This window comes from Vigna unguiculata, chromosome 4, assembly GCF_037176805.1.
Source record: "Vigna unguiculata cultivar grain cowpea cultivar isolate G323 ecotype 2 chromosome 4, ASM3717680v1, whole genome shotgun sequence".
In the NCBI taxonomy this organism is placed as follows: Eukaryota; Viridiplantae; Streptophyta; class Magnoliopsida; order Fabales; family Fabaceae; genus Vigna; species Vigna unguiculata.
In genome coordinates, this window is record NC_140795.1 from 37407901 (window position 1) to 37425072 (window position 17172).

The 17172-nt window shown below is 33.2% G+C and overlaps 2 pseudogenes; both read right to left on the minus strand.

Annotated features, from left to right (window-relative positions):
• Positions 1–8048: 8048 nt before the first annotated feature.
• On the minus strand, positions 8049–9594 carry LOC146887114 (uncharacterized; annotated as a pseudogene).
• Positions 9595–15292: 5698 nt separating this feature from the next.
• On the minus strand, positions 15293–16969 carry LOC114180728 (serine/threonine-protein phosphatase 7 long form homolog; annotated as a pseudogene).
• Positions 16970–17172: the final 203 nt, after the last annotated feature.

Sequence of the window (17172 nt, forward strand, 5' to 3'; positions counted from 1 at the left end):
TGGTCCCTTAACTTTCAGTTAATTTTGGAATTAGTTCATCTCGAAACTTTAGAGCAATTTAGTCCTTCATCTTTTGAAATACGTGAATTTAGTCCTTTTTAATCATATTTTATTAAGTTTATCTAACATTTCAAGCATGTTTCATAATAGTATTTGACTTAACATTAAAGGGAAAATGTGTCAACCGATAAACAACTCAAATACAATCTTGAAATGTGTACGAAACATCAAATAATCAAATCCAATATTTAGATCAGAAAAGAAAAAATCTAATATACATGACCAATAAAAGACAAGCAATCAATTATCAGTAATAAAGTAGAAAAGTAACTTGATTTGAACAAACATACTTTGTTTGAGAGCCTACAACATATCGACCAACCTTCAATTTGAAGCTTCAAAGTAGCAACAATTTTCATGTAAATGATAAAAGTAAATAATAAAAATATAAACAAACTAACTTTCCTACAAACTTAGTCAAAACTAATCAGCATATTTCCAGGAATTTAAACTAAACAACTACATATGCAAATATTCAACACTCATAATTGCCTTATTCCACTATTAAAATGAAACTACTTTTTTGTATGTACTTCTATAACAAAATAAAGCTTTACATTGAAGTGTTTAATCTTTCAATTATAAACTTACTACATGATTCTCTATAAACAACTGGGTTATATTAACTTTTGTACTTTTCTAAGAAAATAAAATAAAGGCTTAAATACCTTTTTGGTCCTCATTTTCGTAGTGTTTGTTGCGAATGGTCCTCATTTTCACAGAATGTTTAAAATGGTCCTCATTTTTACCAAATGTTTAGAATGGTCCTCATTTTCGCAATTCGTGTTTTATTTGGTCCTTTTCTGTAATGCGTTTAAATCATTAACGGAGCATTGTACATGTGGCACGATTTGTATTAGGGTGTATTACGTGTACTGTACAGGTGGCTTAATTAACAATTTTTCAATTTAGGGGAAATTTTGCAATTTGGGAAATTTCTTTATCTTCATCTTTCTTGAGTTCAGATTTGCAGAGGAAGCAGCTAATACTTGCCATTTCATCATTGGATTGTAGTTGCACTCTTCATTTCAATTTTCTAGTTAATCATCATCAACGAGGTAAGTGGGTTCAGGGTTTTCTGGGTTGTGTTTTCTCGTAGGACAATGACCTTTATGTCTGACCAACAAAAGGTATGTTTAATATATGTTCAAGAAAATTGAAAATCACGAGCAAACACAACCTAGAAAACCCTAAACCCACTTACCTCGTTGATGATGATTAACTAGAAAATTGAAATGAAGAGTGCAACTGCAATCCAATGATGAAATGGCAAGTATTAGTTGCTTCCTCTGCAAATCTGAACTCAAAAAAGATGAAGATAAAGAAATTTCCCTAATTGCAAAATTTCCCCTAAATTGAAAAATTAACGTTAATTAAGCCACCTGTACAGTACACGTAACACACCCTAATACAAATCGTGCCACCTGTACAATGTTTCGTTAATGATTTAAACGGCGTTACAAAAAAGGACCAAATAAAACACGAATTGCGAAAATGAGGACCATTCTAAACATTCGGTAAAAAGGAGGACCATTTTAAACATTCTGTGAAAATGAGGACCATCCGCAACAAACACTACGAAAATGAGGACCAAAAAGGTATTTAAGCATAAAATAAATTGTCATGTCAACACTATATAAAGCAAAGAAAATCTACAAGAATATACAAAACAAAAGCACACCATCAGGGGACATTGGCAACCAAGCCATAATCGCCGTAAAAGATAATGATGAATTAAAAGTTAAAAGAAAAAACAAAAGAAATATAAATATCAAAACTTGTGCCCTTAAACATTTGCCATTAATGTTATCGTTAGAATCCTAAGTCATGGATAATGGATAAGATTAACAACAAAAATATACCTCTCACTCTTCTTGACTTTGGATCCCCTCATGCCATCAAGAATGGTTTCATCTTCTCAAGTGCATCCCAAAGTGGAGTTGGATCATTCTAATTAATATTTGGATTATCAAACTACACCAAATATTCTGGCTGAAATTCAATATGCTATAATCAATAAAGAACCGAAAAAAATACAAACAATTAAACATGGAAATACGAGTACTAAACAAAAAAATAGAAATTTGGCTCACAAAACTTCTTCAAGAGAAATGTTTCAAGTTTTTGGGATATGCTTAGTAAGCATTTGATAATCTTAGTGAACATTAGAATTGAAACTGCACATAAAATAGACACCTAATAAATGTTTTAGCGATAGGAACAAATAATTGAAAATGCAACAGATTTAGAACCTCACTCTCATTTCAATACCTATCAATACTAACACAAAAAGGTCTACAAAAAAGTCTTTTAACGTCTGACATTTTTGACCTTTGACGTCTGCCCAAACACTGACGTCGTACCGGGTGACGTCAAAATAACGTCAGAAAAATAGCAGACGTCACTTGACGTCGGTCCTTTAAAAGTCTGACGTTATCCAACGTCGAGGCCAGTAACAGATAACGTCAATTTTCACGCTGAAATGAGGGAAAAACCTAAGCAATTAAACGTCTGTCAGAGCCCGTCAGACATTAAATAACGTCGGCCCTGGTACGGTCAGACGTTAAATAACGTCTGTCAGGGCACACCAGACGTCAAACTGCTCCATTTTTAAAAAAAAATTGACTGTTTTTACAACATCCATACACTTGAAAATCAGAAAATTCCCAAAACAATTTCATAATACTTTCAGCACAATTCTGTAGTTACAATTATATATAATAGAACTTAAGTTTCAACATATATTCTAAACTAATATAAATAACAACAAACTAAAAGTTTCAACATGAAATTCTTGTACAATAAAGTTTTTAAAAGGAGTTCTAATTCATATGGTATCAACTCCATCTCTCCAATAGATATGCTGCCCATTCCTGTCTTAGTGTGTGGATAATGTCATCTGGCAGAGGTGATGGATTCTTGAATCGCTGAAAAAGTAATACAATTTCATTATGTATAAATATCATTCTTTAAAGTTTGATATGATTTATAATATGTGAAAGATATATATAATTACCTCTATCCATTCATCTTTAATTGCAGCTCGAATGATTGTTCTTATCCAAGACATGACATAATATCCACATTCCCATGAATCTTCTTGCTTGTTACACTGAACATTACAAATAAAATAAACACATCAAAGTCATAAGTTGACATACAGAAATTAATAACTTTAAAATGAATGAGTTCTAACCTTTGGATATATGACTTTAAGTTGTTGGCCTCTAGGCTTACCCATAATTCTAATGAAATTTTGGAAACATAAAACATATGTAAGTTTTTATAACTAAGTAGATACATAGGTTAGGATTGAAAAAAAATAATACTTACTCTTGTAACATGTTTTTAAAAGCTGGTGGAATCTTCCTATGACATGAACAAAACCATACAACTAGGCATTGTCTTGGAATGATGAGACAAAGTTGCCAATGATACCTACCATCAATCAAGGGTACTTAGCCAAAATAATTAATAATACTTCACAAAATATTATTAGCAAAAACACTTACGAATTAATGTATGGTGCAAAGTAGATCTCTCTATTTGACTCAACCATCCATGTTTGCAAATAAAGTTTGATGTGGTCAGGTGAGTTTCCCGAAGGTTGAATTGTTTGAGGTTCAATGAATCCATAGACGGAAGATCGACCTTGGTCCACAATGACTTTGTCCATGTACCTACAAGAAGATAGTTAGGTATAATATTAAAAGGTACCAATTCCTTGCTTTAAATATGAAATACAATAAAAAAAATCTTACATGCACCATAGTTGTATGACTGAAATATTTAACATCTTGTCTCCTGTAATGATCTCTAGTGCATCATTCAGGTTTATGTACAATGGGACATGACAATGGAGGCCAAATACTCTTAACTCCCACTCTAGCTCTAATGGTCCTCTTTTCAACTTGTGTAATTTCAGAAGCAGATTTCCTAGAGGATCATCTTCTGCTTCTGCCATTTCATCATCTTCACGTATAACACGTGGACGTCGGATCGGCTGTTTTTCAGGACAAGTGGACTGAAATAAAGATTTAGAAAGGTTTGACATTAAAAGTTTTATAAATTGTAAGATTGAACTACTAAAAACATGATGTCATAATACCTTTGGCGGGCTAAAGTATGGCATGATCAATGCTTTAGGCCAAACAATAAATGTGCCTAAAGCTTCCCCAACAAATTGGATTTCTGAAGTTGGCACAAGCACTTGAGCATGGTGATCTCGAACTTCATCAATCATCACACGCGCATACTGGGGCAATAGAGGAACACCATGGATAGTCTCCCCACCCTGAAGTTGTCGTCCTATGGCCACTACGCGCGGGGGGTCTTCATCAACCAATAGCTCATACTGACTTGTGTAGTCAGTATGATCTACACCAGAGCATGAGCATTTTGTACTCACACGTTGTCCTGTTGGAGCTTGAGTGGGTAATTCCATGTTCTGTTGTTGCATGGACTGAAGCTTTTCTTCAAGTTTCTTTGTATTTGTTGTTGTTGTTGAAGTTGTTCCATAAAACGTTGCTCCATAATTCCCATGCGTTGGTTGAATCTTTCCTCCATTTGTTGCTCCATCTTCCTCAAGGCCTCTTGACTCAACGATTCATTACTTCTTTGTGGAGGACCAAAGTAATCTCGAAGACCAATGGCACCTCCAACACCACGCACACATCCTAGGTGCTCTGGCCTTCCAATTGCCGTTGTGAGTATATCGTCCCGACCATGGCCAACAAACGAACCCTAAGTCTCTTGCTCAATTAATTCATCCTACACCACAAAAGAAAGTTTAATCAAAAGGAGAAACATATGAACTATGATAGTCAAATAAGGTTTGTACTTACTATTTTTTGAGATATGATTTGAGCTGATTGTGATGTCATTTACCCATCGGACTTAGTCCAAGCAGCCTTCCACATCTCGTACCTAGGAATTGCATCCACTAGGTCAGGGGACTCAAGTCCCAGAGACTGTGCACGAGACTTTTTCAATTTTTTCTCCAATAATGCATGACCACCTCGAGAGAGTACGTGTGGTGTATCATTAAGCCTTTGTCTTTGTTGGGCTGCTGCCCTTTTTTCTGTCACACATAACATTATTTAATAGTCTTAATACACAAATATATGACTAGTGTCACCATAAAAAAATTTAACAAACAAACTTGCCAGTCTCCAAACTCTCTCCATGCACGAAATTGCATTCACAAAATTTCGACAACATTTCGCATTGGTCTCTGAAGTACACGAAATGAAAGTGATTAATCATGATCACAATCAAGTATGCATCTAGAGAACAACACAAATTAGCCTCAATCGAAATTTTATGAAATTTATGCGTAAACCTCAATGTACACATTGTAGCAAATTATGAAAAATAATTTTTTCAAACTGTCTAATCGGACAATTCAAGATTTAATACAAACGATTAAAAATTTAATCATTTGTACTAAATCTCAAACGGGAACTAAGTTTCGCGCACTGTATACTATAAGTATAATAAATTTACATATATAAAATAACACTACAACAATAATATTCAAAAATAAAATGCAATGAGAATTATTTAAACATGCATATATCTAATAATAAATATAATTTTATTTCGTAATTTTACAAATATTATTATAAAATTTTAAATAAAAAAAAATAGGCCAAAAAAATTAACAAAAAAATAATCTAAGACTAAAACTATAATGAGATTTATAAAAAAAATACAAGTAATTCTATACATACAAGTAATTCTAGGGTCTCCGCACACTGCTGGCCAAATGGGAACGAAGAGCAAGTGGGACGAATCTCAAAACACTGCAAATGGGGATGAAAACGGAAAATAATCAGTTCAAAATGCGTAAAATCAACCCATAATCAAACCCCAACAAGTTTGATGGCGAAAACCTTTCGAAACTCACCTGGAGGGGGTCAGAAATGGCGTTGTCGGCGGGAACTCTCGCGCAAACGATGAACAGCGCGAGGGTTTCTGCGTTTCGCGCAGAGATAAACTAACACTTAACGTCGGGGGTGTGGTATCCGACGTTAAGTGACGTCGGGGGTGGGAGGGGCCGACGTAAGGGACGTCTGGCACGTGCTGGTCCGACGTCAAGGGACGTCTGTCGTGTTGGGGGTCGACGTCCTTTTTTGAGTGACGTCAGGGTATCTTTTAACAGACATTAAGTGACGTCTGCCCGCTCCATGTCAGACGTTAAAAAGGTCCCGTTATTTACAAAAATGCCACCGGTCATTTTTAACGTTGGGCTTTTTTTAGGCAAACGTTATTGGGGTTACGTTAAAAGGCTTTTTTGTGTTAGTGCAAGTACAAACGATTATGTGTTTTATGTCACTATCAATCATAATGAAAACAATTTGAAAATATGAAGGTTCCAACAATACTACCAAATGTCATATCTCTACTTTATCATAAGTATTATTTGTGATGCAGTAAAATTCTTCCACTCGAGGAGCATAAATCTCTTCATATTTTCTTAAAAAGCCACGAGAAAAAAAAACATGACAAACAATTATCAAACTACAAAAGGTTTAATAAATTGACAATACTAAAATATTAGCAACAAAAAAATGTTACATGATGTAGTGTTGAGAGGAGCAGCGGAATGTCAGCTTTCTTGCTAGATGACCATAATCGTATATTTCTCTCTTGCTTCTCTCTTTGTGTTTATCCCTTCCATAGAAACAACATAACAATCCATATGTGTTATAAGATAAAAGAAATAGAAGTAAAGGAAAGATCTTAGTACACGTTAATTTTGACATGAAACTACAACCTGATTAAACTCTTACTCATTTCTAATCACAACTATTTGGTATAAACAAACACAAATCAACCAACAATTATAAATACTAACTACAAGTACAACAAAAATTATATTTAACTTCTACTATTTAAAAAATCATATGACATATATTTTAAAAAATATATATGAAAAAGTTTAAATGACACAAATCAACAAACAATTAAAAAAATCTGGAATGCACGAATACGATACGAGTATCGGATACGACGCGTATCTGATACGGCAATTCGTCTTATCTTAAAATATATAGGATACAACACGTTTTCGATACGATGATTATTTTATATTAAAAAAAATATATTATATTACTGTAATTTATTTTTAAATCATACCACAAATGTAAATTTTATTAATAAATATTATCTAAATTAAATATGCTAAATTTATTAAACTCAATATATGAATTAAAAATACAAACCATAGTTTTAAATAATTTAACAAATAAAAATTGTAAATCACAATTTATTATTTATTGTCTAGAAATAGGAATGGTGTCAATTTCATCTTCTCCTTGAGTATCATTTGTAAATAAGGCAGCTTCCATATTTGGTTCATCAAAAGATAATGTTGTCACTCTAAGATTTCCAACGTCATCGAAGCCATCCCATGTATCTCCGCAAATGTCACAATCTTACTGCTCACTTGGTTGTACTCTTCATTCTTCCTAGCCAAAAGTCGCAAATTAGTATGCATATAAACCAAGCCTTCTACTCTTTTAGGATCCAACTTATTTCTTTTTAATGAATGAATAAATGAATATGTACTCCAATTTCTTTCACAACAAGATGATGAGCAAGGTTGCACAAGAAGTTTCAATGCTAGCTTTTGAAGGAGAGGGGCAGAAGAACCATGCATCACCCACTAAGATTTAGGATCTAATATCCACATATCTTCAATTGTGTCAAAAGAAGAAAAAAAATTTGATTTTGATGAGAAATCAGCATATTCAAGTGCAGCCCTTTGTTTATCCTCACTAGTTGTGAAAAACTTTTTCAGACACTTATTCCTCTCCATAAAAATCTCTTCATTCTCATGTGGAGGGATCCTATTTGAGCTTTCTTGAAGCCATTCTTCACTATTAGACCTACAAATATAAATCGAGAAAGAAATATATTATAAAAATTAGTAACTTTCCAATTATTTAGGTATAAATTATTAAAAAAATATCGCTAAAATACATTTACCTAGGATTTAGAGAATAAGCCGTGCAATGGAGAGGAGTGCAATTTTTAGTCCATCTTGCTATTAGTATATTGTAAACAACTTGATAAAATGTTGATGTATCATTTACTTCTTTTTCTCCTTGCCTATATATAACTATCTTCACCTTTTCTATCATGGTATCCCACCACTCATAAACCAAATGAAGAGTGGGACTATCTGTATCACAAGCTCTAAGCATGTTATATATAGGTTGAGTGAAAGCCAAAATATACGTAATTTTGTCCCACCATACATCATTCAAAACAAATTCTTTAATAGCTTGGGTTTTGCCCATATCATTCGCTCTATAAGAACTCCATTCTTCGCTAATGACCATGGATTGCAATGAAGGTTTCAAAAATTTAAACCTTTTCATCATCACTATAGCATATGTAAAGCGTGTATCTGCAACAGTAAGTAACTTCAAATGTGAGAAACGATTGAAAATTGTCAACTCATGGAGTGATTCATGATAAAATTCCTAATAAAAGAAACATCATCGATAAATTTTATAATCCAACTACACTCACCATAAACAACACCATTCCCTTCAACATTCTTTGTTGCACATATGTTCTTCAAGGCAAGATTTAATGTATGCACAACACAAGGTGTCCAAAAAAGTTTAGGAAATAAACCTTCAATGATCATTCCAACAGCTTTGCATACAGGAGCATTATCTGTTATAATTTGCACAACATTTTCTTCCCCTACTTCTTTAATAACATCGACCATCTTGTCTGTTATGTACTGCTTATTCTTTATTTCATCAGAAACATCAACCGCTTTTAAAAAAATAGGAGCCCCCTCACTTGTGGCCATAAAATTAATTAAAGGTCTCCTTTGGGAATCCGTCCATCCATCAGAGACTATGCTAACCCCTTTTTTGTTCCAAATTGATTAAATTGGGTTGAGTAACCTCTCAACATGGGCTCTCTCTTGTTGTAATAAGGTTGTCCTTAATGCATTGTATCTAGGAGGAACAAAACCACTAATATTATGATTTGCAACAAACAAATATGAATTGACGTAATATGGATTTCTTGCAAGGTTAAAAGGCAATCTAGAAGAATAAAACATTCTAGCTATGAGAGCATTGAGATTGTCTTTATCCTCCATGTTGAATGCCCTCTCTAAGGGACCATTATTCCTTCTTTTTAATGAACTATTTTCATGTCTATTTTTAATGGGCAAGGGAACATGCTTAGGTTTTACTCTATTTTCTGCCAATTCAACAACTGATTTCAATTCAACTAAATATTCTTCATTGACCTTTGAGCACACACTAATTCCAGACCCATGATTTCTCAGTAAATGAGCTTTTACTCTAGAATAAGAACTTTTAAAAGTTTTTTGACAAAAATTGCAAGCCCATCTCTTGTTCCCCCTCCTTCTGCTCTTTTGTCTAATAAAGTGACATATGTCCATAAAGGCGCATAATCAACTTGTTGAACATCTTTTGAAATAAAATTACTTGAAATTTTCAAGTTAGACCTAGAAGAATTTGATAATGGTGTTGACATTTTTTTTCTACTCGCCTAGCCATAAATAAAATATTACATTTGCTTTAGAAGTAAATCAATTAATACAAAGCAAACAATAGTGAAAAAAAAAACAATCTTTAAAAGAAAAAATAATAATTTAAAAAGAAAAATACCTTAGAAAGTCGATAAAAGAAGTTATAAAATGCATCCATCAAATACCTCCAAAATAACAAGAATAGAATAATTGAATATCACTTCAAATAACTTTCTTCGTACTCCTTTACTAACACATCACATGTATAAATATATAGATTGTTATTATTCATGGTTTGTTGTTATTATTAATTTTCCTATTATCTAAACAAAATAAGAAATTATAAACTTAAAACAATATAGTTATACATTTTTATTTTAAAATTATATGGGTAACGAATTTTTTTAACTATTGTAGTGTTACATCTAGTTAAGTTATTGTGTTTTTTAATTATTGTTTTACATTTAAATATTTAATTTTATAGTTTATATTTTTAAACTACTGAAATATTTTTTAGTTGTAGACATTTTGTTATTAATATTTAAAATAGAACTTGTATCTTATTTTTTTTTTTAATCTTTATTTAAAAAATTAATTTAAAGAAATATTAAATGTAAAAAAGCACCGAAATATATTTTTATTCTACTGGTTAATATTAAAGAAAGAAGTATTTAAAAGGATAAATAATTTTTTTTTAATAATTCAAATTAACAGAAACATAATTACTGAATTTATTTAAATATATTGTTAGGTGATTAGATTGATTTGTTAATATTAATACTGGGTTGTTAGTATAATGAATGATAATAGAGATAATAATATAAAAACCAGTATATGAATTGATGAAAGATCGAATGAGATCAATTCTGTTTCAAATTTTCAGCCTGAATTCAGAATTTATGGTAAGCTCCGAATTCTGAGCATATTAAGACTTGTAAATGTCAGACTCATCCTTAACACGGGTACGCAATGACCATCAACGTGTCCCTAAAAAAAATCTAACTACAAGTACAAAAAAATCATATTTAACTTTTACTATTTAAACAAAATCATATGACATCGTATTTAAAATATAACATATATATATATATATATATATATATATATATATATATATATATCAAAAGTAGTTTAAATGCGTACAAATTTTAGATCAAACAATTAAAAGACGTACAAATTTAAATTAAAAGGTTAAATCATTTTAGAGGTTCCATTTTTGTAACGAAATTTCAAGTAGGTTCTCCCATTTTTATTTGACTTCATTGAGTCCCTATTTTTAAAAATTTGCAATCAGTTCTTTTCCATTAGTTGTACAGTAACAGTGTTAATTAGGTGCCACGTGTCAGCACATGATTTTTTTGATTGTTTTTTAATTTTTTTATAATTTTTTTAAAGAAAAATTAAAATTGCCACGTGTCAATCTGACATTGTGCCATGTGGCAGAGACAATGTGATGTGACAATGCCACGTGTCACTATTGGATGTGAAAAATCTCAATGAAGTCCCTATATTTGTTATTTTGTCTCAATTTGGTCCCAAATTTTTTAAAATTGAATCAATTTCATCTCTGTATCAAATTTAATTTTTATATAAATTTTACAATGGTATTTTTATTATAATTGATATTTTTAACAAAATTAAGTTTATTTAAATGTATATTCCGCATTGAATTTTATTTAAATATTGTTTGAAATATTTATATATCAATAATGGGTAGGGAAGCTTGGGAGGGATGTACTCGGACAGGGGCATGACAGGAAAGGGTGTTATTCGAGATAAGGCACAGTCATTAGAAGAAGATGGGGAGAAAGTATGATGGGCTTAGGGTGGTGCGGACATATGCATATATCCCAGCCCAATTTCCGTGAACACCACGGCTCAATAGCCAGGTACATCTCGGCCACTAGAGTCAAGGCGCGTTGTGTGACCTGACAGGATAGCAAGCGCGTCTAAGATGGGGGCCGAGTACATGTCGGCCTTAGGTGCCCGATACATCTTGGCCCAAGGGTCCTGATATGTAATGGGCCAGCAGCGTAGAGAGGTAGACCTTTTCAGGTGATGGCAAAGATAACACACATCCAAGGGCTCAGGAGTTCAACATTAATGAGAATTTAGAAAGGTTACCGTTAAGGTCTGGGGGCAGTTACCATATTGATTAGATTCCTTAGTGCTTAATGGGAGAAGGAAACCGCCCTATGGGTAATAAAGTTGGGAATAATGCTAGGTAGTATAAGGGACAATTCACTGACATACAGGGGGTATGCTATCTAAAACTCATATAGTGCAGAGAGAATATCGAGTTATTTCTGACTTAGGCATCAGAGTGTTTGCAGGTACCCCATTCCCGACGGTGGACCAGAATCAGCTGTAAGGAGAGGAGACGAGGATTAAGAAAATTGAAGCTCTTGAGATCTCTTGGTTCCTACCATACAAGAACAGATAAAAAAATATCAATAAATAAAACTAAAAAATTGTTAAAATGAAGTAAAGTGCTTGAAAAGATTTTTTTTTCCCAAAAAGCACGGTTGACCACTTTTTTTACTTAAATAGCATACTGTAGTTTAAATTTACATGGATGGCACGGTTTTTATTTTCAGTTGAGAATTTGGTCCTCTGGCAGCCGAATTCCAACTTATGATGCTTTTTTTTTTCTTTTTATTCCGAGTCAGAATTCGGTCCCCAGGGATCCGAATTCTGAACTTGGTTTTTTTTTTAAATAAATTAGAATTAATTTTTTAAAATTTTTGTAATAAAATAGATATAAGATTTATTTTTTATCTTTTATGTTTTGTAAAAATTTTACATTAAAGGTTAAATATATATTTTTTAGAAATAGATATAGTATTGTATTTTTAGTCATTTTAGGTATTATTTGAAAGAAAAATAATAATAAATAATATTTTTTTTCTTTTTAAATTTGTTGATTTAAAAATAGATTTTATATTGTGTAGTAAGTTATTTTATGTGTAATTTGAAAATATAAACGTCAATTTAATTTAATTTTTTTAATAATTTGTGTAGTATTAATTTTTTTTAATAGGAGTAATTGGGTGTTGTGTTTGGAATCTTTCCTTCGTGGACTTTCATTTCATTGTGGGTTCTGTATGTGGGGAGTAATGCTGGAATAAGTGGGGAGTTTTTCTTAATATTATGAACATCGCTAACAGTTTTGTTAATGTAAAATATGAAACTTGAGTGTTAAGACAAAATGTTCGTTGTCATTGTATCATAGAAAAAAACTATTTTCATTACCACGAAATTGAAAAGCAGCTTTTTTGGATGGTGTAATGAAAAGATGTCCCTTAAAGTATGTATGAGGTATGTGAGGAGTCTTGTTGGATTAAGTTGTGAGTTATTCTTATTATTTTAAACATCAGTTGCAGTAATTCAATGGAAAGAATAAAAATGGAAAATATAAAACTTGAGAGTCAAGAGAAAAATGTTCATTGTAATCATATGATAACACGGTAATATTTCTAAGACTACTAAATGTTAATTGGATGGGGATAATGGAAAAAGGTCTCATAACTAATGAATGAGGTAGGTAGGGACTAATGATGGATTAAGTGGGGAGTTACGATGGACATTTTGATATTGAGTTATGAACAACAAAAGTAAATTATTTCCATGACGACCAAATTGAATAGTAGCTTATTTGGATGGTGAACATTACAAATTATTCCATAAGTAACGTAAATGGTATGTGGGGAGCCGTGTCGGATTAAATGGGGAGTTATTGTAAATTTTTTTATTATCGGTTGCAGTAACTGAAAATATGAAACAAAAACTGGTACTAATGACCAAAATATCCAACATAACTTCCCACTTCATTGTTCTTCACTCCTCAATTTCGAAGATAGTGTGACTCGAAAATTCTAAAAAACCCCGTGGTCACATTACCTAACATTTAATGTCATGGTCATGGAAATGAATTTGTACTATGTTAAGGTTAGTGTGAGGATATTATGTTCACAATGAAATTTGATTTTTATATAAAAATTGGGTAATGAAGACCAAAATAGTCATCACAACTCCCCACTTACTACCTCTGTACTCCCCACTTACAAACAATATCAGTATTAGCACAATTTCAAAAAGGTCCACCGTCCACATAACCCTTTATGAAGTAGTAAAATTATGTATCTTTATACACACACTATCCCAATAGCGTTGACAAGTCTTGTCCAAATTGCAAGGTAAGAGTAAATTTCTGAACTAAATATCAGCCTTGGCACCTCCCAATAAAGTTGACAAGTCTTGTCATAATTAGAAGGTGTAAGTGAGGCCAATTATTTGAAATATGCGTAAGCTTTAACAGTGGTCAAAGTAAATTTTTGAATGGGCATGTTATCCCAATTGGAGTATCTTTCACCTTTTACAAGAGTGATATAATAAATCATCTTTGGCACCTCCCAATAAAATTGATAGGTCTTGTCATAATTAGAAGGTGCAACTGAGGCCTTTTATTTCAAAGATGCGCCAGCTTTTACAGTGGTGAGAGTAAATTTCTGAGTTGGCACGTTATCCCAATTGAAGTATCTATTACCTTTTAGAAGAGTAATATAATAAATCAGCTTTGGCACCTCCCAATAAAGTTGATAAGTCTTGTCATAATTAGAAGGTGCAAGTGAGACCAATTATTTGAAATATGCGTCAGCTTCTACAGTGGTCAAAGTAAATTTCTGAATTGGCACGTTATCCCAATTGAAGTATCTATTACCTTTTAGAAGAGTAATATAATAAATCAGCTTTGGCACCTCCCAATAAAATTGATAAGTCTTGTCATAATTAGAAGGTGCAAGTGAGGCCTTTTATTTCAAAGATGCGCCAGCTTTTACAGTGGTGAGAGTAAATTTTTGAATTGGCACGTTATCCCAATTGAAGTATCTATTACCTTTTAGAAGAGTAATATAATAAATTAGCTTTGGCACCTCCCAATAAAGTTGATAGGTCTTGTCATAATTAGAAGGTGCAATTGAGGCCCTTTATTTAAAAGATGTGCCAGCTTTTACAGTGGTGAGAGTAAATATGTTTCTTGGCACGCTATCCAGGTGAAGATAATCAGTTCTATTTAAGGTTGTGGTTCCTTAGTTTGCAAGTTGTGGAGTGCTCTAGTATAATAAGTAAAAATGGTTTTATTTGAAGAGTTGAATGCATATAATTCCTTTAATGCTGCTATTGATTTTGAAGATGGAAGGTTCTCCCTATGTAGACTTCCAAATGGGGTTACTCTTAACCATATGCGCATCATCATAAGAAGTCATTTGATGGGACCATCTAAGCCCCCACTAAGCCATTTGTGGTACCATGTCCCTCCTGAATTTGTTGCGGAAGGCATTGATGAGTTCCTTTTTGTAAGGAATGACGAAGATCTTCAACATCCCATTCAGTGGCACTCAATGATGGTCCCTACGGTGACAATATCTTTTTATGTCAACTTCATGAAAGTTGAGAAGTGTGACAACTTTGTACCTATTTAGTTTTTTTTTTTTTGTATGTTGTAACATTGGTCTTTAAGATCATTGAACTTGTTGAGTTTATCTAAAGAAATAGTTGTTCGTTATTTAGCATTAAAGCATTTGTAATTATTAAATTTTTCCATTGCTGATCTTCTAAATTGTGTTAAACACGGTAAACTCTTACAAACACATAAACACAACCTATTTCATATGTAATAAAATATTAAACTAAATCTTTGTCCTTTTAATCACCATAGTGGTGTCCAGTTCCACACCGTGGTCGACGCCTGTTTCTAGTGGGGTTCCTCCTACGCACTTCAGGTCTACGTTCTTCTACGTGTGAAGGTTGTGGTTCATGTTCCTCCTGAGGTTGATGATCATCATGCGCAACAGATGATGATGCTTCTGCATATGGATTGTGGACGTAGTAAACTGAGTTTTCTTGAGGCTGATCCAATCCTTCTAAGAAATTTGGACTTTGAGGATATGTACGCAACCACGGTTGTGCAGAAGGTGATGTTTCATCATAAGTTGCAAACATACTTCATATGCCTAGTTTTGTGTTTGAAGAAATTGAATTCCTTCTTCCCTCCATACCTGATGGTGGAGGTGGAGTGTTGAAGTCATGCCTAGTTTGTTGTGGTGGAGGGACATTTGTTGATGTCGATGCACGATGCATTCTAGGATCATTTAACATTTGTGGAACTGACAAATACAAAAAATGAGTTTGAAATGTACCATGACATGTACTCAATTGTGTGTTGAAGTGGCCCAAGCATCGGTAATCCATTTAATGTTAGGTCATGCCGGTTATTCCAAACCTCTATCCATTGCGCATGTCTAGTAACCCAGTTCTCATCTTGTCTTCCCCTCATGTCTAATTTATGTAGATGATCAAGGTTGTTGGGTTCTTCAGGGATCTCTTGTGATAGCCGAAATTATAACTTCACCCTGTCTGACTGGTGCCACTCCACAATGGCAAAACAAATTATAGTAGTGCATGACGTCCATATTGCTTGGTCCCGATATGCTTCAACATCAATAATAGAGCCCAAACCTTCATAAGGAACCCAAATAAACTACAACAAAAATTGAAAATGTTAGTCATTCATTTACAACCATTTATCAATATAGAAATGCTAAATGTTACCTGATTTTGTTGCATGTGATCTATCCTTGCCCGGTATCCGACTAAATCATTGTGGGGGACATTTTTGTAGTTCAGTACTCGACTGCTGCTCCATTGGCAAACTAGCGGGAAAGTTGGTGGAACTCTTGAAATGGGTGCAATAAAGGGCATCCGAAACCATGCCCATGATTGTAACAACGAAGCACATCCACCCATAGTCCTCGCACGTCCATCCGTTACTCTGCACATCTCCCTATACAACACAGCCAAACATGTCGAACCCCAACTATATCTTCTGGTTCTTCGAAGATTAGTCAAATAGTTCAAGTACATTAAATGTACTTTATTCCCAGTCTTATCAGGCATTAAAACCCCTCCAATAAGTCTTAATATATAAGCTCTAGCATGTGCATGAATAACCTCAATACTGGAATTTTCATCTATAGGAAACAAATTATCCCTTAACCATTTTAGTTTGATCATAGAACCGACAATCGATTCTCCCTTAACCGGTATTATACCTAATAAGGTTTCACACATCTCGTCCCAATCCAACATAGTTGGACCAATGACAGGGGGTCCATCGACAGGAAGCCCCAATTGAAGTGAGACATCTTGCAAGGTTATGGTGCATTCTCCAATTGGAAAATGAAATGTGTGTGTTTCAGGCCTTCACTTTTCTACCAAGGCAGTGACTAAACTATGGTCAACCTTTAAATGTCGCAATTTATCCACACCACTAAACTGTGCTTCTTGTATTATAGGCACAATACTTGGATGAGGTTCAGGCATGGAGTGACAGTAAGACGACACAATGCTCCCTTCCGTGTCCTAAACAAAGAAGTAAAATATGTGATTACATAAAAACTTAGGTGTGTTAATAAGAAATGAAGTTGACATACCCGAGAAGAAATGTATGCAGCCCTATGCTCTTGTTGTCTCCATAGTAACATTTTTTTCAGTCTTTGTAGGTTTCTGTCGATAGCAAGAATTAA